General features: G+C 35.7%; 1 protein-coding gene across 1 annotated transcript in view; it reads right to left on the bottom strand.

The window, feature by feature from the left end:
- The window catches only part of ripor3 (RIPOR family member 3), a 104400-nt gene extending 79508 nt beyond the window's left edge, over positions 1 to 24892 (bottom strand). The window contains exon 1 of the mRNA XM_056460534.1: positions 24624 to 24892. The gene's annotated coding sequence lies outside the window, so the exon portion shown is untranslated. The remainder of the gene's footprint in view (positions 1 to 24623) is intronic.
- Between the last annotated feature and the right edge of the window lie 2370 nt (positions 24893 to 27262).

The raw sequence follows: 27262 nt of genomic DNA, 5'->3' as shown, positions 1-27262 counted from the left end.
TTATTTAAATTCCACATTTTTAATATTATTTCTTTCTTTCTTTTATTTTTTGGTATATTTTTAGACATTTAAATGATTTTTGGGGTTAAATATTGCCTGGACATATGCTTGTAATAATAAACCAAAAACAAATTTATCTTCAAATGCCTAAGATAAACAACAAGGTTGTGTTGCCCAATTTTCCATCTCTCTTTCTCTCTGTTTTTCCATCTTATCTCTTCTCTCCTCTTTCTGTCAAACACAAGCAGACATAAATGTTAACATTCATTAGATGAAGGCAGTTGTGATGAGAGGGCGTAAGAATGTAGGTTGTAAACCTGTGTTAATTTTGTAACCCAAAACCACATGTTTCACTATTACAACAAACGTACTCATAATTCCCCCTTAAACCCAAAATGTGGCAAAGCTTAACATTTCGCGGCTAATGGGGATGATCTTTATATAAGAACTCCTGATGTTTGGTGGTTGGCTGGAATGTTTTTGCCAGATGTTGCATCTTCCTCTTTTTCCTTCTTTCAGATGATTCATGAGCTTGTCTCTCAATAATCAGTTCCCGATTTCTGTCGTATATTGCCAAAAGAGGTTCCCTATGTATTCTCATGATAGTAATATCGAGTGATCTGCTATATAATGATTAGCATTATTTATGGGGCTGTTTTTCCCATCCAAGTGAATTTAGGAATATAGATGTTCAGAGTTGGTGATATAGCATTGGTAACTACTATATGTTGGCTGTTCGATGTTATAGAGTAATTATGTGTGTGCACCAAGATTATTTTAGTCGACTCAATCTAGGATTTAAACTGCTGGTGAAAAATATTTCCGAAAATACATTTTCACGGTAGATGAAACTAAACAAAACTAACAACAGCCACTGAAAAACTATCTAAAATAATTTAATATTCAAAAAACTAAAATTCATATTTTCTTATCTCTGTATAAATACAGTTCAAGTTAGAATTATTAGCCCCCCTGAATTATTAGCCCCCCTGTTTATTTTTTTCAAAATTTTCTGTTTAACTGAGAGAAGATTTTCTCAACACATTTCTAAACATAATAGTTTAATAACTCATTTCTAATAACTGATTTATTTTATCTTTGCCATGATGACAGTAAATAATATTTTACTATATATTTTTCAAGACACTTCTATACAGCTTAAAATGGCATTTAAAGGCTTAACTAGGTTAATTATGTTAACTACGCAGGTTATTATTGTATAACGATGGTTTGTTCTGGAGACAGTTGAAAAAAAAAAATAGCCTAAAGGGGCTAATAATTTTGACCTTAAAATGGTTCAGAAAAAAATTTTAAACTGCTTTTATTCTAGCCGAAATAAAACAAACAAGACTTTCTCCAGAAGAAAAAATATTATCAGACAAACTGTGAAAATTTCCTTGCTCCGTTAAACATAATTTGGGAAATATAAAAAAAATACAAAAAAATTCAAAGGGGGGCTAATAATTCTGACTTCAACTATATATATATAATTTTTTATGTTTATTTATTTATTATTTCTTTTATCCTATTGTTTTTATTATTATTATTATTATTATTATTATTATTATTATTATTATTATTATTATTATTATTATTATTATTATTATTATTATTTTCATGTTATCTTATGTTTATACACTACCTGACATAAGTCTTGTTGAATATCCAAGTTTTAGGAACAACAAATAATAACTTGACTTCTAGTTGATCATTTGGTATCAGAAGTGGCTAATATGAAAGGCAAAGGCCTCTAAATTATGCTTATGTTACCAAAATATGTTCATGCCTTGATTTTTTTATTATTTAATTAGGACAGTAAGGTCGGACTTTGCTCAGACTAAAGTCTTGTCACTTAACAGAAATAATGTCCAGTATAGAGTATAAAGTCATGGTGCAGTGGGAACAGAATTAATATTGTGTATGACTCCCATGAGCTTGGACGACTGCATCCATACATCTCTGCAATGACTCAAATAACTTGTTAATAAAGTCATCTGGAATGGCAAAGAAAGCGTTCTTGTAGGACTCCCAGAGTTTAACAAGATTCTTTGGATTCATCTTCAATGCCTCCTCTTTCATCTTACCCCAGACATGCTCAATAATGTTCATTTCTGGTGACTGGGCTGGCCAATCCTGGAGCACCTTGACCTTCTTTGCTTTCAGGAACTTTGATGTGGAGGCTGAAGTATGAGAAGGAGCGCTATCCTGCTGAAGAATTTGCCCTCTCCTGTGGTTTGTAAAGTAATGGGCAGCACAAATGTCTTGATACCTCAGGCTGTTGATGTTGCCATCCACTCTGCAGATCTCTCACATGCCCCTATACTGAATGTAACACCAAACGATGATTTTTCCTTCACCAAACTTGACTCATTTCTGAAATTCTTGGGTCCATGCGGGTTCTGCAGTATTTGTGATGATTGGGATGCAGTTCAACAGATGATTCATCAGAAAAATCTACCTTCTGCCACTTTTCCAAATGATCAACTGGAAGTCAAGTTATTATTTGTTGCTCTTACAACTGGGATTGACGACAAGACTTTTGTCAGGTATTGTGTTTATGTGTTTATATTGTGTATATATATATATATATATATATATATATATATATATATATATATATATATATATATATATATATGTATATGTATATATATATATATATATATGTATATGTATATATATATATATATGTATATTTATATTTATATTTATATGTATATATATTTATATGTATATATATATTTATATATATATATATATATATATATATATATATATATATATATATATATATATATATATATTTATATATATATATATATATATATATATATTATATATATATATATATTTATATATATATATATATATATATATATATATATATATATATATATATATATATATATATATATATATATATACACACACACAAAAACACAGTATCTGACAAAATATATATTTTTATTTTTATTTTTTATTTTTAATTAATAATTTGTTTTTATTGAATTTAATGCGCTATTTTCTGTCTGACCTAAGATGAGACTAATAAGGCAAAACATATTTTTGATTTCAAAATTCATAAGCCTTCATTCTGTGGCTGAAAATCTTACCTGTGGCTTATAGAAGTACCTGTAGATGCACTTTTACAGACAAATACATTAGTCAAGCACATGATTTTATACACAATATATCTTTTTAACATAAAATGTGTTCTATGTGGTCAATCTATGATTTTGTCTTTTATTACTAAAGAGGTTTACAAGAGTTAATGTGTTCTCTTTTAACTCTGATTAAACTAGAATTACTAAAAACGAAATGTGTTTGCTAAATAAAAACTAAACAAAAACAACCAAACCAACTAACGAACTAAAACTAAGCTGAAACAAACAGCAAATTTAAAATAGTATCGAAGTAAAAAATCATTCAAAAGTGCAAAACTTGAATGACCCTGGTGCACTCATACTGTATGACGTTCAGTGAAAAGAGGGTCCAAAAGTTGAGACTAGACAGATGTTTTTCCACGTGCTTCATGAAATTGGTTAACTACCAGGCGTAAAGCATGGATTTTGGTATCTGAGCCCATCTGGCAGGTTTTGGACAGCCACAAAATTAGTTGTCTCGAGAGTTTAAAATCACTAGACGTCTAAATCTCCTCCGAATAATAGTATCTGAGAAACGAAAGTGTCTTTATTTTGTATGATGTCAGTCCAGTCTAGAATCTTTCGTCCAGTTATGTGAATACAGAGCTTTATGTTACTGTAACAACTAAGAAAAACAGTGAAATAAAAAAAGCATGGAGTCATTAAGAATGTAGGTTGTTGCCAGAGGATGTGGGTTAACATTTTATCCAGTATTTCTCTATGGGGCATTGTCTCCGTTTTACCTAAACCACTCTGAACTCCATCAACTCCTTGACTGATTCCTGGTGAAGATTGAACATTGGCTTGAATGTTCTCTTGGTTGGCATGAAGAACTGCTGGAGAAGCAGCTGTCCAGTCCAAACCATCTACTGTATGAGGTTTTGGGTCATCCAGCAGATGCACACAAGATGAATTTATGTGGACGGGTTTGTAGCCAGATGGTTTATTTTGTAAACGGTTGTCGGGTCAAAACGGGTTTAATGCTTAAACAGCAAACTGTTTAGTTTCCTAGATCTATTTTTTATGAATTTGACAAAAAAGGAAACTAGTCATGTTTAACATATACAGTGTGATCTTTAATGTAAAGAAGTTTGTCTTAATTCTTCATCATTTTTACTTTTATTTGTCGTATTTGTATGGTTTTGAAGTGAAATGATGAATGAATAAAAGAATGAAAATGCTGGCTCTTTAGAAAAACATGGCACTGCAATACATTTTTGCGAAATGTAAAATGCTTCATTCAGTTTACGTTTCGTCGCACGTTTCTGATAACAAATCCACTAGAGGGCGCTGTCTACATTTTGGCGACTCTTTTGGCGATACATTAGTAATGCTCTGTTCACACCAGACGTGGAACGAGCAATTAAATCCAATAGTAAATAGACACGTGAATATACTCCCTTCATTCACGTGTCAAATTCACTTCATTCGTGTGTCAAATTTGCTTCATTCGCACATCAACTTTACCTCACAATAGATGCAGATTTGCGTCATGGGCAGGGCTTCTATCTGCCCGGTGACTCTAGCTTTATTGCTTAATGGCTAACATGTATTTTATTGAGAGAATAGCTTGTTTTTGTGCTTTAGGAAGGCTAAAAACAGTGTGTATAGTGTGTGTATATTCGTTTGGCGCCGTGTCTGAGTCCTTTCACTAGATCGTTTCAGAAGTGCACCCAGCTCTGTGAGTGCATCAACTCCTCCAGAAACTATACCTGGCTTTCAGTAGTGCCCCCGACTGATCCGAGCCCAGTTTGATGAACTGTTGTCCAGTGTCGGCAAGAGGATTTCCCCTCGGGACACCAACGACAGACGCTACGCCATAATAACGCGCCTACAAGAGAAAGCTCCTGATTGAGTAACCAATCCAAGCGATTTTCACTGGAAAGAGTATGCAAAATCAAAAAATGCGAAATGAAAAACAGAAAGACCCCGGTGCACAGGGTGGCGCTACACAACTTTAAGCTTCTGACACCAGCATGTAACACAAAAGAAGAAGAGAGAAAGTTAGCATGCTTGTTGTTAAAGTTACTGACGATTCAAACAAGCATGGATGGTTTAAGCAGCAGCTCCTGTTTGTGCTGTTTACTTCGGCAGCTACCTGCACGTGAACTAAAGTGCCAATCTGATTGGTGGAGAAGGTTTTAATGCGGCATCAAAACAAAAAAACGAGCATGAGACGTTTCCTTAAAAATTATGCGTTTACGCCTGGCGTTTTGTGTGTTGGTGTGCAGGATCACGTTGGCACCCTTTATTTAGTAACGAGGCGTTAAACGTCGACAGAAAACGTGAGCAAAAAGCATCCTGGTGTGAACGGGCCTTTTGGCTGCATTTACACTGCAGATCTTGATGATCTGTTGCGATTTTGTGACTATATCTGATTTTTTAAAATGATCTGCTTAGGGGCCAATCAAAATTTTCCATTGTAAAAATGCAAGGCGCATCACACTGCCTTTTTTTGTTGACAAGAAAAAAAAAGAAGTGCGCTTTTTATGTAACCACTGATTCAGCTGTGTATTGTGCGCAAGCATTGTTGATATTGGTACAGTTGCGACCACTAGTTTCTCATCCATCCTTAAAGTCTTTATAGCTGTCTTGACAACATAAACACTGCTGTCACCCCAATGGAAACTCCACCTCTGCTTTCAATTGATTGGACAATGAAAAAGGTGCGGGTGACCTGACCCCTTACAGCATCTTTTAAAAGTGACTCATATCTGATGTCTGTATTTACACTAGACAGGGCAAAGGCCCAATGACAGAAAAAAAAGAGCGGGCACGACAGCTGATAATAAGAGCGCTCCTTTCTCCATTCCTGTATTTAATCTGTTCACAGGGTTTCATTTTTTATTTTCTTTTTGACAAGTTGTTTTGCTATAGTTTATGACAGAAAAGTTCTCGATCATCTATCTTCTTTTAAGCTTTTTTTAAACCATTAAGCATTTTACTGTCATGTCCATGGGGTGATTTATGCAATAGTTTTATATTAGTTTATATTGTTTATGTAGCAGATGTTGCACTCATGCTTTCTCATTAACATGCTTAAATGCTTTAACTTTAGCTTTTTTTGTCTTTGTTTATGAGATTTAAGGCTTGGGACTCATGCTAAAGTCTGTTCAGAAATGAAAGCATCAGAGTTTACATCATTTACTACCTTTTTTATAATGTGCGATAATGAAAATCTACCTGCAATGTAAAAAAAAAATGTATTGCCTTAAATTGTTTAGTTAAATTAAATGAAATGTTAAAACTGACTTTAGCCAAACTGACTTGAAATATTAAGTTGAAACCCCAAAACCAAATAGATCCGTCACTTTAGCCATGCAGTGTAAATGCAGCTTTAGGGTTATATTGTACGTTTGAGATACAAGTCCTTCTTGTACAATTGCTTGTCATAGAGATCAGAATCACTGACCTTAACTCTTCCCTAAACCCAACTAATATGTTTTTTTTTCTTTTAAAGCAAACGCAAGATAAAAGCACACACTGACCATGTAGTTTTAACCTTGATTTCACTTCGCTTTTATCTCTTTATTGGAACCGTGCTTCACTGTACTCGAACTCAAGCGCTCTGCATCACCAGTGCAACACCGTACAATGTAAGCTACTGAGCAAACTGACCATGCCAGAAAGGTTGTATGGAAATAGATAGGTGAGGAAATTATGTTCAATTACAAATTAAAGACATTGTTAGGTAGCTTTGTGGTAATTATTTGACACTGTGCAAAGAACTGCATGAAAATAATAATAAAACCCAATAGTCAACTTTATCAAATGAAATGAGTGTAGTTAACTCAGAATTTAATGAAAGTTAATTTGACTCATTAGAAAAGTGTTTTGAACTCAGTGTTGATGGTAATGAGTTTAATTAATTACCTCATTACTTTAGCTTAAATGTAGTAAGTTCACAGTACTCTTATAGATTAGTTTTTTTTAACTCAAATAGTTTGTGGAAAACCGGTTTCCTCACATGGTTTGAGTTTTCTTCATTTATTGGGTTTTACTGAGCTCAAATTGCTTCGTTTACTCAAATGAATTAAGTTCACAGTACTCATTAAGATTAGTTTTTGAACATAAATGGTTTGTTGCAATCGGTATCCTCAAATGTTTTGAGTTGCCTTCACTTTTTGGGTTTTACAGTGTGTGAAAAGGAACAAAAGTTGTTGCCAATAGCATTCGTTTTACCTAAAAACTGCAGTCAAACATAATTTTAATGTCACAATAATCTGGGCTGAAGCACGAATTTCAAAAATATGTTTGCACCTTTTAGAAGAGCAATCTGAGTATGTATGAAAATGTCAACTGCTGGCATTGTAGAGCAATTATTAAATGTATATCTTACTGTAAAATAAGTTAAATTTGGTAAACGTTGTTTATGTGAAGTGCATTCCTGTAAGCGCATTATTCTGTGACATTTTTAGGGGATGCTTAAATTACACCAGTACACTAAAACAAGTTATTGCATTTAAAGACATTGTTCACCCAAAAATGAAGTCTGTTAGCATTTAGTCACCATTCACTTGTGCAAAACCTATTTGAGTTTCTTTATTCTGTTAAACACAATTGAAGATTTAGAAAAATACTGGTTACTGATTTCCATAGTCATTTATTTTCCTGCAATGGAAGTCAATAGGTTCCCGCAACCGACATTCTTCAAAATATCTTCTTTTGTGTTCAGTAGACTATGAAACCATGAAATGATGTAATTTTCCTCTTTTGGTGATAACTATCCCTTTAGCATCAATATCGCAGTGTATGAATCCGCAATAGTGACCTCGCAGGATCTGCAATGTAAGGATTAGTCGAGCAGGTACAATTGTGCAGCCCTAACATGAACTATTGCTCTAGAAACCATTTTTTTAGCTAATATTGTTCAGTTAGATGGCCGAGTGCATAAAACCTCTATGGGTTTTAATTGAAAACTGCCTTGTCTGTAAACCCTCTCTTAGTATAAATACTGAAGTTGTGTGTTCACCCCTAAAAAAACACAATTAAAAAACAAAACAAAAGTGTTTTGACAGACCCAATATGCACTTCACAGACAAAATGACTGTCCTCAAATGCAGAACAGCACGACTGCCCTCAGATCTCATGATTTATATGATTAGCGGAGGAAATGCATCGCGTGGTTAAAGCACTGAATGTCTCCAGATCTCTGAATGTAAACAAGTCCAAATGACTACCTTGCATCTCGGCGGCAAACCAGTGGCCACTTGAAAGCGCTAGAGAGTCTTCAAAGCAGACAGTGGGAATGCCAGCGAAAGGTTCGGTTAAGGATTCTTGCATTTTATTTATTTATTTTAGTTTTAGTTTTTTTTTTGCTCAGGCTGCGTTTGAGTTGAGTTTTAATAGATGCCAGAGCTTTAGGGGGCTGTGTATCCTGTTTGTGTGTGCCATATGGGTTTAAGTGTGTGAGAGGGCAGTCAGTAAAACAGGCCATGAACAGTGCAAGTGTAATTATTCCTCGCTGTCTGACTCTTCTTGTTTCTCTCGCTCATTTAGTATTCTGCTTTTCTTTCCACTGTAATAGTTTACAGAGATGTTCCTAGTGCACTTCCAAGTCATGTCATTTTTTCAAAAAGGCTCTTTGGTTTTAAGGTCAGCCCTCAAATATTGTTTATTGCCAATTTTTTATGTGGGTCAAAGATGAAAAAAAGTGTTATACAGCTTTATTTATTTATTATTATTATTATTATTATTATTATTATTATTATTAAATGTCATTCAGAACAAGTCTTTTGATGACATTGTGAAAGACTCTATTTAAAGGGCTCACCCCAAAATGAAAATTCTGCTATTGTTTATTCACCTTTTACTTGTTCCAAACTTGTTTGAGTTTATTTCTGTACTGTTGAACACAAATTAAGATATTTTGAAGAATGTTGGAAACCTGTAACCACTGACTTCCTGCTGGAAAAACAAATACTATGGAAGTCAATGATTACAGGATTTCAGTTTTCTTAATTCAATAATATTCATCATGATTATATTTCAATGGATTTTGACTGGCTTTTTGTGTTTTATAGATTATTAGATGAGAAATACAAATGTTCTGAAAGTGATCCCAATGGTATCGCTTCTTGATCGTAGTTGTGGTCTGAACTGTATTGCAATCAGAATGATTTTTAGAAATCTGTCTTTTATTGTTTCCTTACATTTGCCAAAAATAAAAATGTACTTGGCCTTTACTCTCCCTTAAGCACTTCGAAACTTTGAGTTTCTTTAATCAGTTGTACCTGTAAGCATTGACTTCTATTGTAGAAAATATAAATACTATGTAAGTCAATGGTTACAGGTTTTCAGCTTTCTTCTTTCTTTTTCTTGCTTATTTTCCTTTATCTTCAACAGAAGATGGAAACTGTTGAGTGAATGTTGAGTAAATGATGACAGAATTTTTAGTTTTGGTTAAAGTATCCCTTTAATAGTTATCATGGATTTGTTTGTTTGTTTGTTTGTTTTTATTTGACAATTTAAGAAAAATATACCAACAAGTCCAATAAGACTAATTCATACATATTTTAAAAACTGTCGAGGATAAAATACTCAAAAAAGCTGCTGCTCATTTCCATTCTGGTCCTTGATATTCTTAAAAAATGAACGAGCAAATCACAAATCATAAACACGGGAAAGCTAGTTGCTGCTGGTGTTAGTGAGGCCAGTAGGGGGTGCTCAACCTGCAGTCTGTGTGGGTGTGAACGCCCAGTTTATTGATGGGGACTCTATGCTGCTTAGTGAGCGCCGTCTTTTGGATGAGACGTTAAACCGAGGTCCAGACTCCTGAAATCCCTAAATTTTCCCACTGGACTCTGTCTATCATGACCTCCTAACCATCCCCTTTCTGTCTCCTCCCCACCAATTAGCTGGTGTGTGGTGTGCGGTCTGGCACAATATGGCTGCCATCGCATCTTCCAGGTAGATGCTGTACACTGGTGGTGGATGGAGGAGATCCCCCCCCCAAAAATGTGCAAAGCGCTTTGAGTGTCCAGAAAAGCGCTTTATAATGGCCTGTTTCCACTGAGTGGTACAGTAGGGGTAAGTACAGGTCACTTTTATCAGGCTTGCGTTTCCACTGACGCGTATGCGAGCTCTCTTGAGAAAGTGAAACCGCTCACACTTTAGACGGCCTTGTAAACAACTACGGGCCACAGGGTAGATTCTGCTCTTCTTCTTGGTTTTGTGGCTGTTCATCAAGACGATGACCAGGTTTGTTTAAGCTCAGGTAGACCATGGCTTATTATTATATGTATATATTATAATTATGTAATGTCTCGGCTGTATATTTAAAAATGCCGGCTCCTTTGTTTTCATTCTCCTGGCTTGTGCATGAGATAGTGATGTATCTCTGTAAACCAATAACATTCAGTTGCACGTCTAGCTCCACCTTTTGTTGTGCTAGGTACCCTTTCTAAAAGGGTTCGCTTTTTGGTACCTTTTGACAATGGAAACGGCCATAAAAAGCGCACCAAACCATACCTGTCATGCTGGTAGACAAGGAAGACAGAGCTAGTTCTCTTTTCACAAGTTGTTCAAAACAAAGTCATTAATCACAGAGGGAATTCAACGGGTTGATGTTTGCTGTTGTGATCTTCATACACAGCAATATGTGTGTCAATAGTTGTAGCAGTCGATCTCACTAGTGTTCGCTCTCTGTAGACACAGTGGGAGTGTATACAGACACACAGTTCATCTGGTGCAGGGGTGGGCAAACTCGGTCCTGGAGGGCCGGTGTCCTGCACAGTTTAGCTCCAACTCTAATCAAACACACCTGCTTATAGATTTCTAGTGATCTTGCAGATACTGATTAGCTTGTTCAGGTGTGTTTGATTAGTGTTGGAGCTAAACTGTGCAGGACACCGGCCCTCCAGGACCGAGTTTGCCCACCCCTGATCTGGTGGGTAGTGGATCTTCTGGTAAACACAACACAAGTGTAAGCTTTCCACTAGATCGGTGAGAAGGACCAATAAGCAGACAATGATCATCCATTGGTGAGTATACAAGCGCACAGTTCATCAGAGTGATAGCAGATCTTCTAGTAAACATCAGATAAGACTAATCACTTCCCTTGATCAGTAGGAAGGACTTAAAGACTCATAAGGAACATCCATGGAAGAAGGTGAGAAGTCGACAGAGCAAAAGTAAAGACAACCAAGACTTCAACACTGGCTGATGATTGAACAAAGAATGTGGGTCTTTATAGTGTCCATGGGTAATGGGGGAACAGGTGCAAGTCGTTAGAAGTCTAGTGAAGGTTCACGGGATTGGATGCAGGTGGTATGTAAGGGAGAACGTTGATTGGGTGAGCAGGAACAAGCCGGGGATGTGACAGTACCGTAGCGCACCACTCAGTGGAAATGGGCCATAAATGTAAGGAACTACTATTATTATTATTTTCTTTTAAATCTCAAACACTTTTTCTTCATCCAGACATTTCAGTGTGCCAGTGGAGGTTAATAATTATCCTTTAGGTTGTGTTTTAGCTATTTCAGCAGGCTTCTAAAAACATTCACATAATTTCCAAGGCTCGGGTCGGGCTACATAATGATGTGTTTATTTATCATGCTTGTATTTAGCATCAGTATCACAAAGAATAACCTGTCTGATTGGTATCTAGTAAACGCAGTAATCAACTTAGATTGAACTTAGGCCTAGATTTGACCTGAAGTTCCACTGAAATCACTAAGGACCTCTCTGACAGTTCTCACAATTAGTCACTCTCCATTTTTTGCGGATGAAACTACTTGTGTCAGTGTGTTTGTACAAAGTGGGGCTTTCCGCTCTGGCTGGGGTCCACCTGCGTCCACCTCGCTTTAAGTTCCTTGTACGTTCGGCTGCATGTTTGATGTGCAAATCCCCCCTTTTTCTGCACTTCCTGCACATCTCTCCTTTCGTTTTTCTTGTGTAAAGGAATAAAGCATCGCAGAAATGAAGTGAGTTCATTGAGGATGAGAGTGTATTGGATATGTGGGTATCTCAGCAGGGTGTACCACCACTGTAGTCAATGACTGGATGTTATGAAAACACAGCTCTTTCGCACATATGTGTTCGCTTGCTGTTCCGACTCATGCCACACCTTTTAACTGTGTAATCTGCACACATTCCAGGACGTTTGTTGGCAATGTAAACATATGGATATTGCTTTTCATATCTGATTGAAGAGAAAATGTCTCAACTTACATCTTGGCATTAATATATGGGACAGATGTGAAAACGGCCGACCCCCTGATGGCATTTAATTTAATGTGGCTGGCAACATTGAATGCATTTTTTTTTTTACTTTTTTTTATACACTAAAAAGCAGTCTGGAATTGAAATGAATCAGAAATTGCTTATAAGTTGCTTATAGTTTCAAAAATAAATCCATCAAGTAACACATTTTGAAGTTTGAAAGCCATATGGTAAAAAAAAAAAAATAAAATAAAAAAATAAAATAAATAAATATATATATATATATATATATATATATATATATATATATATATATATATATATATATATATATATATATATATATATATATATATATATATATATATATATATATATATATATATATATATATATAGAATTTTATAACACATTTCTAAACATAATAGTTTTAATAACTCATTTCTAATAACGGATTTATTTTATCTTTGCCATGATGACAGTAAATAATATTTTACTAGATATTTTTCAAGACACTTCTATACAGCTTAAAGTGACATTTAAAGGCTTAACTAGGTTAACTAGGCAGGTTAGGGCAATTAGGCAAGTTATTGTATAACGATGGTTTGTTCTGTAGACAGTCGGAAAAAAAGATAGCTTAAGGGGGCTAATAATTTTGACCTTAAAATGGCTTTTAAAAAATTTAAAAAAAATGCTTTTATTCTAGCCGAAATAAAACAAATAAGACTATTTCCAGAAGAAAAAATATTATCAGACATTCTGTGAAAATTTCCTTGCTCTGTAAAACATCATTTGGAAAATATTTGAATAAGAAAAAAAATTAAAGGGGGGCTAATAATTCTGACTTTAACTGTATAATGGCCAAAACATCTATTTTTAAAAATGTTTGCTTAAAACTATTTTCTTACAAAAACATTGTTTGCCAGTTTTAAATATATATTTGTCAACAATAAGTATTTAGATATAGATATTTATCTGATTATTACTACTAATATTACTACTAAATATAATATTTGAAGATTTATTCGTTTTTAAATTATATATTGTTATTTTAATTTATATTATTCATTCAGTCATTTTCCTTAGTCGGCTTAGTCCCTTTATTCATCAGCGGTCGATACAGCGGAATGAAATGCCAACTTATCCAGCATATGTTTTACATAGTGGATGCCCTTTTAGCTGCAACCCAGTACTGGGAAACACCCATACACTCTAACATTCACACACACTCATACACTACGGCCAATTTAGCTTATTCAAATCACCTATACTGCACCTAGTGGAAACTCACACGAACATGGGGGGAACATGCAAACTCCATACAGAAATGCCAACTGGCCCATATATATAAATACAATTTATATATATTTAGGAAAAAATTCTTTGAATTTATAATAAAATAAATAAAATATAAAAAATAATACACTAATAACTGATATAGCATAATATGTCTAAAATATTGTAGAATGTATTTCTTCTAAGTAGTTTTTATTAAGTTTCTTTTTATCGCCATCCATGTTCTTTTATATGGTTGGAAAGGACTTTTCTTGACCCTGAAATACATTTTGAATTATATTATTGTTACATGAAGGTTGAATTTAAATATATTTTTGATTTCAAAAATACATTTTATTAAGCCTCACAATTACAAAATATGTTTAGTATGTATTTAAAATATATTTTAGAGAGAAAAAAATACTGTATAGTAAACTTACAGTGTTTCCTGTAGAATCTACTGTAACTTACCAACAGCAGTTCACCGGTATATTACTGTAAATCAATTACCCCAATAATACTGTATTTACATTTACAGCACGATTTATCTTGCTGTATATGTATTTGTATATCTTTACTGTAAAAATACAACAGTTTTTTAAAATGCATTTTTAAAATACAGTAACATACTGCATAACTGTCCTACAGTGAAATACATTATAAAATACTGTAATTTACAAAGAATTTTGATAATCTTTGTTTTATTGACTATTAAAAAAATAGGAGCCTTAATCTCTAGGATTACACATCACATTTTGTTGTTGTTGTTGTTGTTGTTGTTGTTATCATCATTATTATTATTATTATTATTATTATTATTTGATGAAGTAACCCTTTCAATTCCAGATTGAGCTGTTGAGTTGGTGATAAAGGTTTCAGACCGATAGTAACTGATGTTTTTGTGCTATCTGAAGCGGAGCAGCAGTTAGTCTTCAGAGGAGCTGTGTATGTGCAGAAGTGATAGTGTGGCACACCACTGCAGACACACATATGGTCATATATAAACAGGATGGAAGGGTTTTGTTCTGTAATGAAATTGCAATCTTTGTATAGTTTCTGTTTCCTGGAGCTGAAAGCGATGGATTTACTGAGCATTTGATGAATTGGAACATTTATGTTGAGAGTTTAAATTAGATTAAAGGGTGTGTTCAATTCTCACGAGCAGCACAGAAGACAACATAACTTCTGAGAAAAACCCCACCGACTCACACAGATGTAGGAGAATCAGTTATGGCTGCTCTGAGAACAGGATTTTTGCCAGACACAACTAATCAACAGCAGAAATTGAGATGTTCGGTCTCAAGGATATAAATATGCAACTATAAAAGCAATTTACATATTTCAAATTTGTTCAACACTGTGCTTATGTCAGAAAATACAGTGGTTTATATTAATAATATATACTTAAAATATTAATTATCAATTAAATCAAATTAATAAAATTAATTCAATAATATTAATGATTGATTGCTGTTAATTATTACTATACTACTACTACTATTATTGTTGTTTTTGTTAATATTATAGGCACAGATATTATCCATGGATATTAAATAATTAAATAAAAGTACATAAATAACATTCTACTTGGGGAAAGTTGTTTTCACCTTATTTACCCCCTTACTTAGTCTTATTTTTTTGCATGTTTGTCACATTTTAATCTTTTAGACTTAAACAGGACCTGCCTGACAAAGTGAAGTAGACCAAAAGATCCTCAAAATCTACATATCCAAATATCCAGAGATCCAAAGAAATTTAAAAACAAATCAGAAACAAAATAATTGACATCTAACAGTCTGGAAAAGGTTATAAGGTCATTTCTAAAACATTGGGACTGCAGCAAATCACAATTAGAGCCAATATCTACGAATGTGAAAACATGGAGAACCTTCCCAGGAGTGGCCAGTTGACCAAAATTACACCAAGAGTGCAGCAACAGCAAGAAAACCAACAACAACATCTAAAGAACTGCAGGCCTCACTTGCCTTAGTTAAGGTGAGTGTTCATGACTCCACCATAAGAAGACTGGGGAAAATGGTTTGCATGGCAGAGTTCCTAGACGAAAACCACTGCTGAGCAAATAGAACATAAAGGGTCATCTTAGTTTTGCTAGAAAACATCTCAATGATCCCCAAGACTTCTGGGAAAATACTCTGTGGACTGACGAGACAAAAGTTGAACTTTTTGGAAGGTGTGTGTCTCATTATGCATGGCGTAAAAGCAACACAGCAGAAAAAAAACATCATACCAACAGTAAAATGCGGTGGTGGTAGTGTGATGGTCTGAGGATGTTTTGCTGCTTTAGGACCTGGAAGACTTGCTGTAATAAATGAAACCATGAATTCTGCTTTGTACCAAAATATTCTGAAGGAGAATGTCCCGTCATTTGTTAGTGTCCTCGGGCTGAAGCCAACTTGGGTTCTGCAGCAGAACAATGATCCAAATTACACCAGCAAGTCCACTTCAGCGTGGCTGAAGAAATACAAAATGAAGACTTTAGGGTGGCCTAGTCAAAGTCCTGATCTATATCCAATTGAGATGCTGTGGCATGACCTCAAAAAGTGGTTCATGCTCCAACCCTCCAATGGGGCTGAATTACAACAATTCTGCAAAGATGAGTGTGCAACAGCGCTGTAATACACTGAGCACAGGGGCGTAGCAACCGGGGGGTGGTGGTGGTGGGGGGGATCCATCCCCCTCACTTTTAGAGACAGACCATTTAGAAACAGGTGATTAATAATTATATGAACGTATGATCTCATATAGCCGTCCCCCCCACTTTTAAAATGTCGGCTGCGCCCCTGACTGATCACAAGTAATTAAAATTGCTTGACTGCAGTTGTTGCTGCAAAGGGTGGCTCAACCAGTTATTTAGGGGTTAAACACTTTTTTACACAGGGCTATGTAGTTTTGTATTTAGTTTTCCCTTAATAATAAAAACTTCCATTTCTAACGAAGCTACTTGTGTTATCTTTGACTAATATTTAAATTAGTTTGATGATCTGAAACCTTAAAATGTGACAAACATGCAAAAAAAAAAAAAAAGAAATCAGAAAGAGGGCAAAGACTTTTTCACACCACTGTATAATATTATTCTGAATTGCTGACCTGCTCCTTTTCTCTGATATAAAACACAAGCATGGTGCGGCAGATCTTTGACACATGTTTTAATGCAACATGACAGTTCTGTAACACAGCCACCAATGAATGTCGACTTATTTGCCTTTACATGAAGCAACTGGTGTTTTTAATTGGAATTCTAGATTCTCAGATTCCTCCATAGGGTGTTGTATCCGTTCAGATGGAAACAAAGCCAATGACGGGAGAGAAGAGCAAGAAACAAAAGAGATTGAAAGAGCGGGGGAGAATCTGCATTTTGGGATAGCTCGATTTTCACAGTCTCATGGTTTTTGGCCCAGTCTTATAACAGGGAATTATTATTATAAAGTATTACTTATTACCTCTATAAAAATCACTTTTATAAGGGTTTAAACACAGTTGTGTGGCAACAGTGTGTGGTTATAACCAGCCTCCAATGGTAAAAATTCAGTAATTCTATTATTTATAATCATACTTGATAAAAACAGTCTGCAGAAACGCTTTGATTGACATTCTCACTTTATACGTGTCATCAGAGGGGAAAAGCCCCGCCCATTAGTGATGATCTCTCCCTCATTAGCATTAACAGCCTTGATTGAGCAGCAGTTGTTCACTATTACAGTTTTCACCTGTCGAAGATAATGTCAGCGACCAAAGGCTGATTTACACTTCTGCGTCAAGCGCACACATATGCTCCGGCGTGTATGTAACGCCGGTTGTAATTACAACAATTTAAAAATGCTCTCTGTTTGGTCGGTTTCGTAGCGCTGACGAGTGAGAACGAAGGTGAGAGCCGTGCAAGCCCGATACAGCAAGTGTTTGCAAGTGTTGAGTTCCGTGAAGGAGCTCTGGATGGAAACTTTTGTTTTGCGTTTACCTTATGATTAAAGTTGTTGCACGTCCGCCGGTTCCTGCCTCTGAATGAGTGAGTTTGAGCTACTTGTACATTAAGGTAGCTACCGTTTCGAAAGTGTTATTGCAGAGGAACACAAATAGCGCGCAGAAGTATAAATGCACGGCTACACGCAACGCAGGCGTAGAAGTATAAACCAGGCTTAAAGCTGCGGTCACACTTGACTTTTCTTCCTATAGACTTCCATTCATACGCACGCGAATGAGTCAGACCGGAAACGCAGGGTCATGCGTTAAGTTTCGCAGTTTGCTGCGGTGCAAAGTTCAAGCTTGGTGAACTCTGACCAGCGAAATTGCATCACTTGACTGCGTGAGACCAACCGAGGATCAAAACAGGACCTCTCTGGGCAGAAATTTAAAACATGGCGCAATCGCTCACTTTTTAAAATGTCTAATTATCTTGTTTAATCCCGCCCCTTTTCGCAGCGCCGCACGACAGAATTTGGCACACACAAAGCCAGGTGTGACCGTAGCTTAAGGGTGCTTTCACATCTGTGGTTTGGTTCATTTGATTTGGACCAAGGGCAACAAATGATAGCATTTTTTGGCGTTTTTGGGTTGTCACTGATTGCTTTGGTCCAAACCAGTTGAAAAGAACCAAAATGCAGTCATGTGACAAAATCCGCATCACTCATTGGCCAAATGTTATTGAACGTGTTTCCTAAACTGCTTTTCGGTTGGTCAGAATTAACATACGGGAAAATGCCAATGGAACTCCCGCAAGTGAACAAACCGGCAAATACAAAATGTTTACTATAGAGGGACGACTACGCTGGCTGATTGGATCCCTGGTCATAGTTCACTATATAGTTTGTATTGTTATGAAAAAGGAATTACAAAGGAATTTTTTAAACATATTTTTGTCTCTTTTTTTCATTAAACAATTGTATTTGTATTGCTTAAAGGTGATATATTAACTGAACTTCTTCTCGAGTGTGATTAGGTTTTGCAAACTAATGAAGCATTTTTGCAGAAGTAGATGAAGCTTGTCTAAAATTAACTTGAGTTCTGCAGCGAAACTTCCTGTGAGCACAGAATTTGCAATTAAAAGACAAAAGTCTTGTGGTTTTTGACGTTGTGTAGAGAATTAGTAGAAAAAGAGGACGTATGTATGGGTGCTGCCAATGGAGAAATGGAGAATGATTGACAAGTGACGAATTCCACTAAACTCCACCTGTTAATATCAGCTGCTTATATAAGCTGAAGTCAGGAAATGAAAAGTGTGCGCACCCCTGAATGTAACTCTTGCATTGCATTGAGGATAACAGGATTCTGTGAATCGAATTATTCATTTGCATACAATAAATTGCTAATATGTTAAACCTTGAAGGAAAACCACTCTTAATTTTTTTCTTTTATCGAACACGCATGGAATCGATTGCATATTCCAACACTTTAGACAAACTATACATTTTGCAAATAAAGCATGGCAACAGCTGGAAAACAATGTTTTATGCATTGTAAATGGCAAAGGTGCATCGCAAGTCACTTCAGGAGGAGGTGTGAATTAATTTAGCTAAATACCGACATGGTCATCTTCTGGAAATATTACCAGCAATCCATCAGGTAATGCCCCCCCCCCCCCCCCTCTCTCTCTCTCTCTCTCTGTTTAAAATTGTTAGTAAAGCACTGTCAACAATTATCTTTCTTCCACACCCCATAAGATGGGACAGCACATCAGACTACGGCAGCTTGATTGATCCAAAAAGGCACAGTACTTTTTGCGGTTGGATCTGTTCTAGTTCAGATCATGTTCTCACCACAAACGAACCATTCCAGGGTTCATTTTAAAAGCATACTGAGACCACCTCTTCAAAGAGGTCTCGGTACGCTTTTTTGGTATGCTTTTGGTGCACACTCAATTGCGATCGCTACATTCACACCTGCCCAAACGAACAGCCCCAAGAGGAAAAACGAACTCTAGTGCGACTCAACCGAACTAAATAAGGCAGGTGAAAACACCCTAAGAGGATTCTTAATGTGTTTTGGGATGTACAAATGAACACCGGAGTCTTCGTGGACTGCTTTCTTCTGAGACACTTTTCACGTTTTTAATTTTTCACACAGATAACATTAGTCCTTTTTTGAATCTGCCACTATGCTGGCATGAAGGCATTTGTAGCTCCGCCCTCTTTTGAAAAGAGCACAATCTGATTTGAATTTAAAGCAACAGTCACCAAAACGGCACAATTAGGATCAAAGACTAAAGCAGCAGTTTCAAAGGGTTATAAAAAATTATTTGTGTGGTATTTTGAGCTGAAACTTCACATACACACTCTCTGGACACCAAAGACTTATTTTACATCTTGTAAAAAGTGCCATAATAGGTTCCCTTTAAAAGAAAAAAAACGTAAAATGATAATAAAAACCATTGCAAAAACCTATCAATGTGTATGTCAAAGACTAAACTATTTGTTGATCAATCAAAATACCCAATTAATTAATAAATAATTGAGTTTCAGATCCCACAGAAGGGCATAAGAGAGGTGGGGAAGCAGATTTGTGAAGGAGAAAAAACGTGAGTGAAACTCTCTGTGAACTCTTTCTTCGAGGGCAATTGAACATGTCAGTGTTTTTTTTTTCACAACCACTGTTTTGAGTTAAACCATGACAAAGAGCTCCATTGAACATCATTTGTCTTCTTGGAAAGTTGCGGTCCCTTTCATTGATGTTAAGGAAGATTTGCCTTTTAAAGCAGTGTTGCAGGTTAAATGCAGGTGAAACCCTCATCAGCATCTCATGCCTCAGATACAAGCCACAGAATGAAACTTGTCGGAAGATAAATGAGAAAACATTGTGCAAGAATGATCAGGCTAGAAGCGTTTTAAGTTTCACAAATCACCAATATCGTCATCGTTTTACTCTAATAACCAACTCAGGCTCAGTCTTTAGCCTACATTTTTCAGGAAACTGCTTAGTCAAAATTATTAGCCCTTCTGTGAGATTTTTATTATATTCTAAATATTTCCAAGTGATGATTAACAGGAAATTTTGACAGTATTTCTTATAATTTTTTTTTTGGTGGAAGTCTTATTTTTGTTTTTAATTTGAATGGAATAAATCAGTTAAAATTTTTTTTTAGCAATTTTAAGCTCAATTTTTATTAGCCCCTTTAAAAAAAATCTGATTGGCTACAAAACAAACCACTGTAGTCAATAACTTGCCTAATTAACTAAACTTGTCTAGTTAACAAAATTTACCAAGTTAAGCCTGTAAACTGCACTAGCAAGCTGAATAGTATTTTGCAAAATACCTAGTAAAATGTTATGTACTGTCCACCATGGCAAAGGCAAAAGAAATTAGTTGTTAGAAATTAGTTAATAAAAATACTATGCTTAAAAATATGTTGATAAAATATTCTCTCCATTAAACAACACTTCCGAAATATTTTTAAATGAATAAAATTTGAATAACAAATCATTTTAACTGTATTGACCAATTGCAGTTTTTGAGTAAAATGAACCCTACAGGGCAGTATGATCAAACAAAGTACTCAGAGAAGCATATATCTTTACGGTTTTATAAATGTTAGCAGTTCATTTTGAACAGGGTTGCCCAAACTTAGTCCTGGAGGGCCGGTGTCCGGCATATTTTAGTTTCAACCCCAATTAAACACACCTGAACCAGCTAATCAAGCTCTTTTGGAAGTTGGAGATAAACTATATGCAGGACACCGGCCCTTCAGGACCGAGTTTGATTTTTAGTCTGTCATCAATGTATTAAATAAATAAGGCACTTAATGTCATAGTAGATGTAACTGTTTGCTGTTACTTTGTACATTATGTATATAAGTGCATTTGTATTTGTACTAAGAGTCATAGGACACCAATGTCAAATGTCAAAGAAAGCATAACGTTTTTATTATGCTAGTTAGGTTAATATACATATGTTCAATGATCAGCAAACAAGACTTTTTGTAGAGATTTTTACATATGATTATGTATTTGACATATGAATACAAAATCAAGCTCCTGCTGCTTTCAACTGGAGCTATAACAAATGTGTGTTTCTAGTGCAATTTTTGAGTTTCAGTCACATTTTGGTTCATTATTTTCTGCTTCATTTTATTATTTGCTTGGAAAAAAGGTAAATAAACAGCCCCAACTTCAAGGGAATTCTAAAAACATATTTTATTTGTCACATTGCATCTTTTATGTTACTTCCTTGATGCCCTAGAATAGGGTTGTAGCTTTATGGACACACAAACCTTAAGTTTAACCTGCAGTCTATTTGCCTATCTGATACATCACTCCTGCTAATAGTATATTCTTCCAAAGGCTAATACATCCTCTTTTTTCTCTCTCTCACTAGCTCTGTTATTACTTTCCATTTTTCCAAGAGCACGTGCCAGCAGCTGCAAAAATAAACGTCAACCTCTGACTGAGAATAGAGCGACCAGCTTTTAGCTTGAGGTGTTTTTCTTTCAGCCAACCTGTGCAGCGAACCTCATCCCTGTTCAATCAGATGACCTCTGTTACACAGAGAAGGCTGTTCAGGGGTTAATTTAGCGAAACAGAAACACAGGGAAAATCTGACAGCCTCAACCCAGATGTCTTTTCATAGCTGACATAGCATAATAATAACTCCAGAAACATGCTTTAGATTTTATGTTCACTTTATGTGTGAAATTGATTAATAAATGACTGTTTCCAAACAGGTTTCCTTCTATTTGATGATCAAACTGGTAGTTGTGTATTGGCTGAGCATATACATTTCATGAGGCAAGTAGTGAAAATCTTAACGATTACACATATTATGTTTTAACAATCTACTTTTGGTCTGATGTTTTTTCATAAGATGTCTTTTTTATAACTGACATGGCACAAAAATAATATCTCCAGAAACATGCTTTAGATTTTATGTTCACTTTATATGTGAAATCAAGTGATAAATTATTGTTTTTAAACAGGTTTCCTTCTCTTGGGTGACCAAACGACCAAAAGTAGCATATTGGCTGAGCATGTAATACAAAAAATTTCATGAAGTAAGTAGTAAAAATTGTAACAATTAAACATATTATGTTTTAACAACATAGTTTTAGTCAGATGTCTTTTCATAAGATGTCTTTTAATAACTGACACAGCATAATAATAGCTCCAGAAACATGCTTTAGATTTTATGCTCACTTTGTAAGTGAAATCGATTGTTAAATGACTGTTTCCAAACAGGTTTCCTTCTATTCGATGCCCAAACTGATAGCCGCATATTGGCTGAGCATGTAATACTAAAATATTCCCAAAGTAGTAATAAATATTTTAAAGATTACACCTATTATGTCTAGTTAACTCGCCATGTACGCCGGTGGACTTGAGACGCAGAGAGGAGTTGACCATGATGAGGTAGTTCGAGTCTAGCGAAGAACGGTTCCAGAAAGCGAAACAGAAACAGAAGCCAAAAAATAAAATAAACAAGTAAATAACAGGGTAAAATCTGGTAAAATCTGAAAACGTGGTAAAAATCAGGCTGCCGCGTGGTAAAAATCAGACTACCTTTTTCTGGATTGCTTTTGAAAACTGTCCGTTGAGTTTAGGAAAGTGGGTGGGCGGGTCAATTGGTGCTTTTGAAAACACTGGGTTTAGGGAAGGAGGAGGGTGGGTCAGTTGATTAATCAGTTAGTCAGTCGACAGCAGCCTCTGGTGGATTTACGCAAGAACAGCAGGTGCGACTGGCACTTGAGAGAGAAATTTGAGCTACGTTTTATTGCAGTTTTTGTTTTCGTGAATCCACCAGAGGCCGCATGTACGCTTTTTCAGATCTCAAATTTCTCTTGCGAGTGCCATTCGCGCCTGCTCTTCTCATATAAATCCACCAGAGGCAGCTGTCGACTGACTGACTGACCGATCCACTGACCCACCGTTCTCCTTCCCTAAACCCAACCAATAGTGTTTTCAAAAGCACAGATTGACCCGCCTACCTTCTCCTTAAACCCAATCAATATACTTTTTTTTAAAAGCACCGCTTGACCCACCCACCGCCTTCCCTAAACCCAACCAACAACTTAAAAAGTAATCCAAAAAAAGAAAAGCCTCGCCTGATTTTTACCATGTTTTCAGATTTTACCACGTTCTCACCCTGCTATTTACTTGTTAATTTAATTTTATGGCTTTTGTTTTTGTCTTACTTGCTTTCTGGAACCGTTCTTCGCTGGACTCGAACCCCATTGTTGTGGTCAACTCCTTTCTGTGTCTCAAGTCTGCCAACGTACATGTTAAAGCTACAGGACAAACTGGTAACATTGGGAAATCTGTCCATACAGAGGTAAGCGGTCAGCTGGTAAGCGCAAAAAGGAACGGCAACATACCGCCCGTAGCGTTCGTTTTAAAGAGGAAATGCAGCCATACACACTTCTGGCTACATAATTCGCAATCTCCAGAAATGTATATAGGGCTAGGTTTTCAGAATGAGCCTATGTTGAACATAAAACAGTTAAGTTGTCTCCAGAAAAACTCAAGAATTGTGTTGTCTCAGCTCATTTTAAATATATAGTTTCAACAAACACAAACATAATTTTTGAAGTGAACACTAAAAAATGCTGCACAATTCCTTCATGTTGTCCCAACACAGACCGATTAAGTTAACTTAATTGTTTTTACAAATTTAAGTGGATTGAACATAAAACAAATGCATCATTAAAATCCTAATTCATGCTAGTTAACATTAGCTAATGCACTGTGAGTTAACATGGACTAACAATATACAACATTGTAAAAAATGCTGGGTTCCACACAATCGATTTGTGTTGGGCAAAATGAAGGAATTAAGTTAACTGATTAGTTTTTACAAATTTAAGTTGATTGAACATGAAACAATTAAGTTGTCTCCAAAAAAACCCTCAAGAAATGTATTGATTCAGCTCATTTTAAATAAGTAGTTTGAACAAACAGTAAACATATTTTTTGGAGTGTAAAATGTGACCAAATGAAATGGATTTTGACATATGCAATGTATTTTGGGCTATACCTTCAAAAGTACCCATGCAGCTGGTTTTGTGGTCTAGTTTAAAGTCAGTATAGTAACAAAAGTTAGTCCTACCTGCTTCAGAGCTCCTCTATTCCAGAGCTGGGTTACGTTTGACAACTAAACAAACGCACATTTGGGCTCATCTTAGCAGCGGCGTGTTTGTGTGTGCGCGTGTGTTGCAGCAGCAGATGTCTGTGGACTCCTGATAGCGTGTGTTTCTCCAGCAGACAAGAAATGACACCTGATTCTCAGAAGCTGCTCGTGTACAGGGCGAAGAAAGCAGAGTGAGTGCATCAAATGTAGCTCACTTTCTCCTTCAGTTCATCCCGTCTCACAATATACTCTCTCATCCGCTTTAACTTTTCCCCCTCTCTCTCTATTTCTCCTCCCATTTTTGTTCATGGAGTCTCTCTCTCTCTCACACACGCACACATATACACACACACACTCTGTGTCGTTTCTCTCTTCTGTCACACCAGGCAGGAAACACATCAAAGCTGTAAATTCAGAATTCTTCCATGTTTTCTTGGCCGCTCTGAAACATTTGGCAGCTCGGATTGGATTGAAAAAACTTGGCACTGTTTCCGTGCAAACTGTACAAGCCCATTAAATATCCTGTGAATACGCTTTGTGGGACTCTTGGCCAAGACCCCCAATGGCTCATCTGAATTACACTCTACTGCTTTACACATATTTGATTTTTTTTTTAACCATTGAAGAAGGAACAGTTCCTTTTAATGAGACGATAGGGTTTGCATGCTTGATTGACAGGCGGCATGGTGGCTCAGTGGTTAGCACTGTCACCTCACAGCAAGAAGGTCACTGGTTTGAGTCCCGGCTGGGCCAGTTGGCATTTCTGTTTAAAGTTTGCATGTTCTCCCCGTGTTGGCATGGGTTTCCTCTGGGAGCTCTTGTTTCCTCCACAGTCCAAAGACATGCGCTATAGACGAATTACCAGAAAAAAAAAAAAACGGGAGCGCTAGCATTTACAGTAAGGGAATGACATCAGATGCGGTGCAGAGTTTGTTGTTGTCTTAGAAATAAGTTATATTGATTACATATTATATATATTATTTACTTAATGCTTTCAGCATATTATAACAGCTCGTCACCCAGTGATAAGCACAGTTATTCAGCAAAATTACCGTTAATGTGAGCGGCGTTCGTCTGACAGGTCCATTTGCGATAGCACCCTCCCAATGGATATTGGATAAGATGAAATGACCAAGCATCCAACCTGAAATATACCACTATTTCAGTGAAACTCCAAGTGATTTTACAAGACATTCTGACAGTGAACTGCACCTGTACGGCAGGGTATGTGAACTTAGATTTTTATATTTCATTCTTAGCATTCAGTGTCCTCAATTTAATTAACCATATTTAACTGTTTTTGCTGAAATCATTGCTGCAATCAAAAGCGAGTAATGTGTATGATTCAGCAAGCGTGAACTTACCTGATATTACTTGAGAACTGCAGAGTCCAGCATATAATTAGGTCAACACTCCATTCAGCTTTTCTGATGGCTGTTAGACAAAGACGTCTGCGGTTGACATTAAAGCAGTGTGGTGTACGGTAAAACTTACGTTTTCTATTTTTGGACTTTCGATTTTGGCATCCTACTGCACAACACGACATGTTTGCTATTGCAACCGGTCTTTTTTTGCAACCGGTAAGCACAGTTGAACCCGTGTGACGTCATGTGTGACGTAGGTTGGAAATTCCTCTATACTGTAGGTGAATTGGGTAAACAAATTGGCCGTAGTGTGTGTGTGTGTGTGTGTGTGTGTGTGTGTGTGTGTGTGTGTGTGTGTGTGTGTGTGTGTGTGTGTGTGTGTGTGTGTGTGTGTGTGTGTGTGTGTGTGTGTGTGTGTGTGTGTGTGTGTGTGTGTGTGTGTGTGAATGTGAGAGTGTAAGGATGTTTCTCAGTACTGGGTTGCAGCTGGAATGGCATCCGCTGTGTAAAACTACCTTGTGTAAAAAAGTCTGACAAATATAACCACAATTCCCTACTTGTCAAAGAAATGAATAAACCAGTTTTAAAATAAGCTTATTCTGCTCACCAAGGCTGCATTTATTTTATCAAAAATACAGTACACATTGTAAAATTGTAAAATGTTAATACACTACAAAACAACTGTTCAAAAGTAGTTTATCACTTAATTTCATAATTTATTCCTGTAATTTTAAAGAGAAATTTTCAGCTTCATTACTCCAGTCTTCAGTTACATGATCCTTCAGAAATCACTTTAATATTTATTATTATTATTATTATTATTATTATTATTATTTTTAATGGTAATAGTAGTAAAAGCAATAATGACTGGAGAAATAATTTCATTTGAAACTACATACAATAAGAAAACAGTTTTTTAACATTTTAATAAATATTTAACAATTGAACCTTTTTTTACATTTAATAAATGAAGTTTATTAAATGTCATTTATTTAATGTCGTTAAATGAAGTTTTTACACTTAATATTTTTTTTACATTTAATAAATGATGAACAGAATAAGTTTATTTAAACAAAACCATGAAAAAAAAAACTTACCCAAAACTTTTGACTGGTAGTGTATATGGTCCGGATATATGTACAGGAAAATGCTGGGTTGTTGTAACCCAGATTTGAGTCAAAATAGATAACTATTGTGATTAATTAAATTTTTTTTATTTAATTTAAATGTATGTTTTTATTATTTTAAATTGGG

Source organism: Danio aesculapii, chromosome 6 (assembly GCF_903798145.1).
Source record: "Danio aesculapii chromosome 6, fDanAes4.1, whole genome shotgun sequence".
Classification (NCBI taxonomy): domain Eukaryota; kingdom Metazoa; phylum Chordata; class Actinopteri; order Cypriniformes; family Danionidae; genus Danio; species Danio aesculapii.
This window is presented reverse-complemented; position numbering and strand designations above follow the sequence as displayed.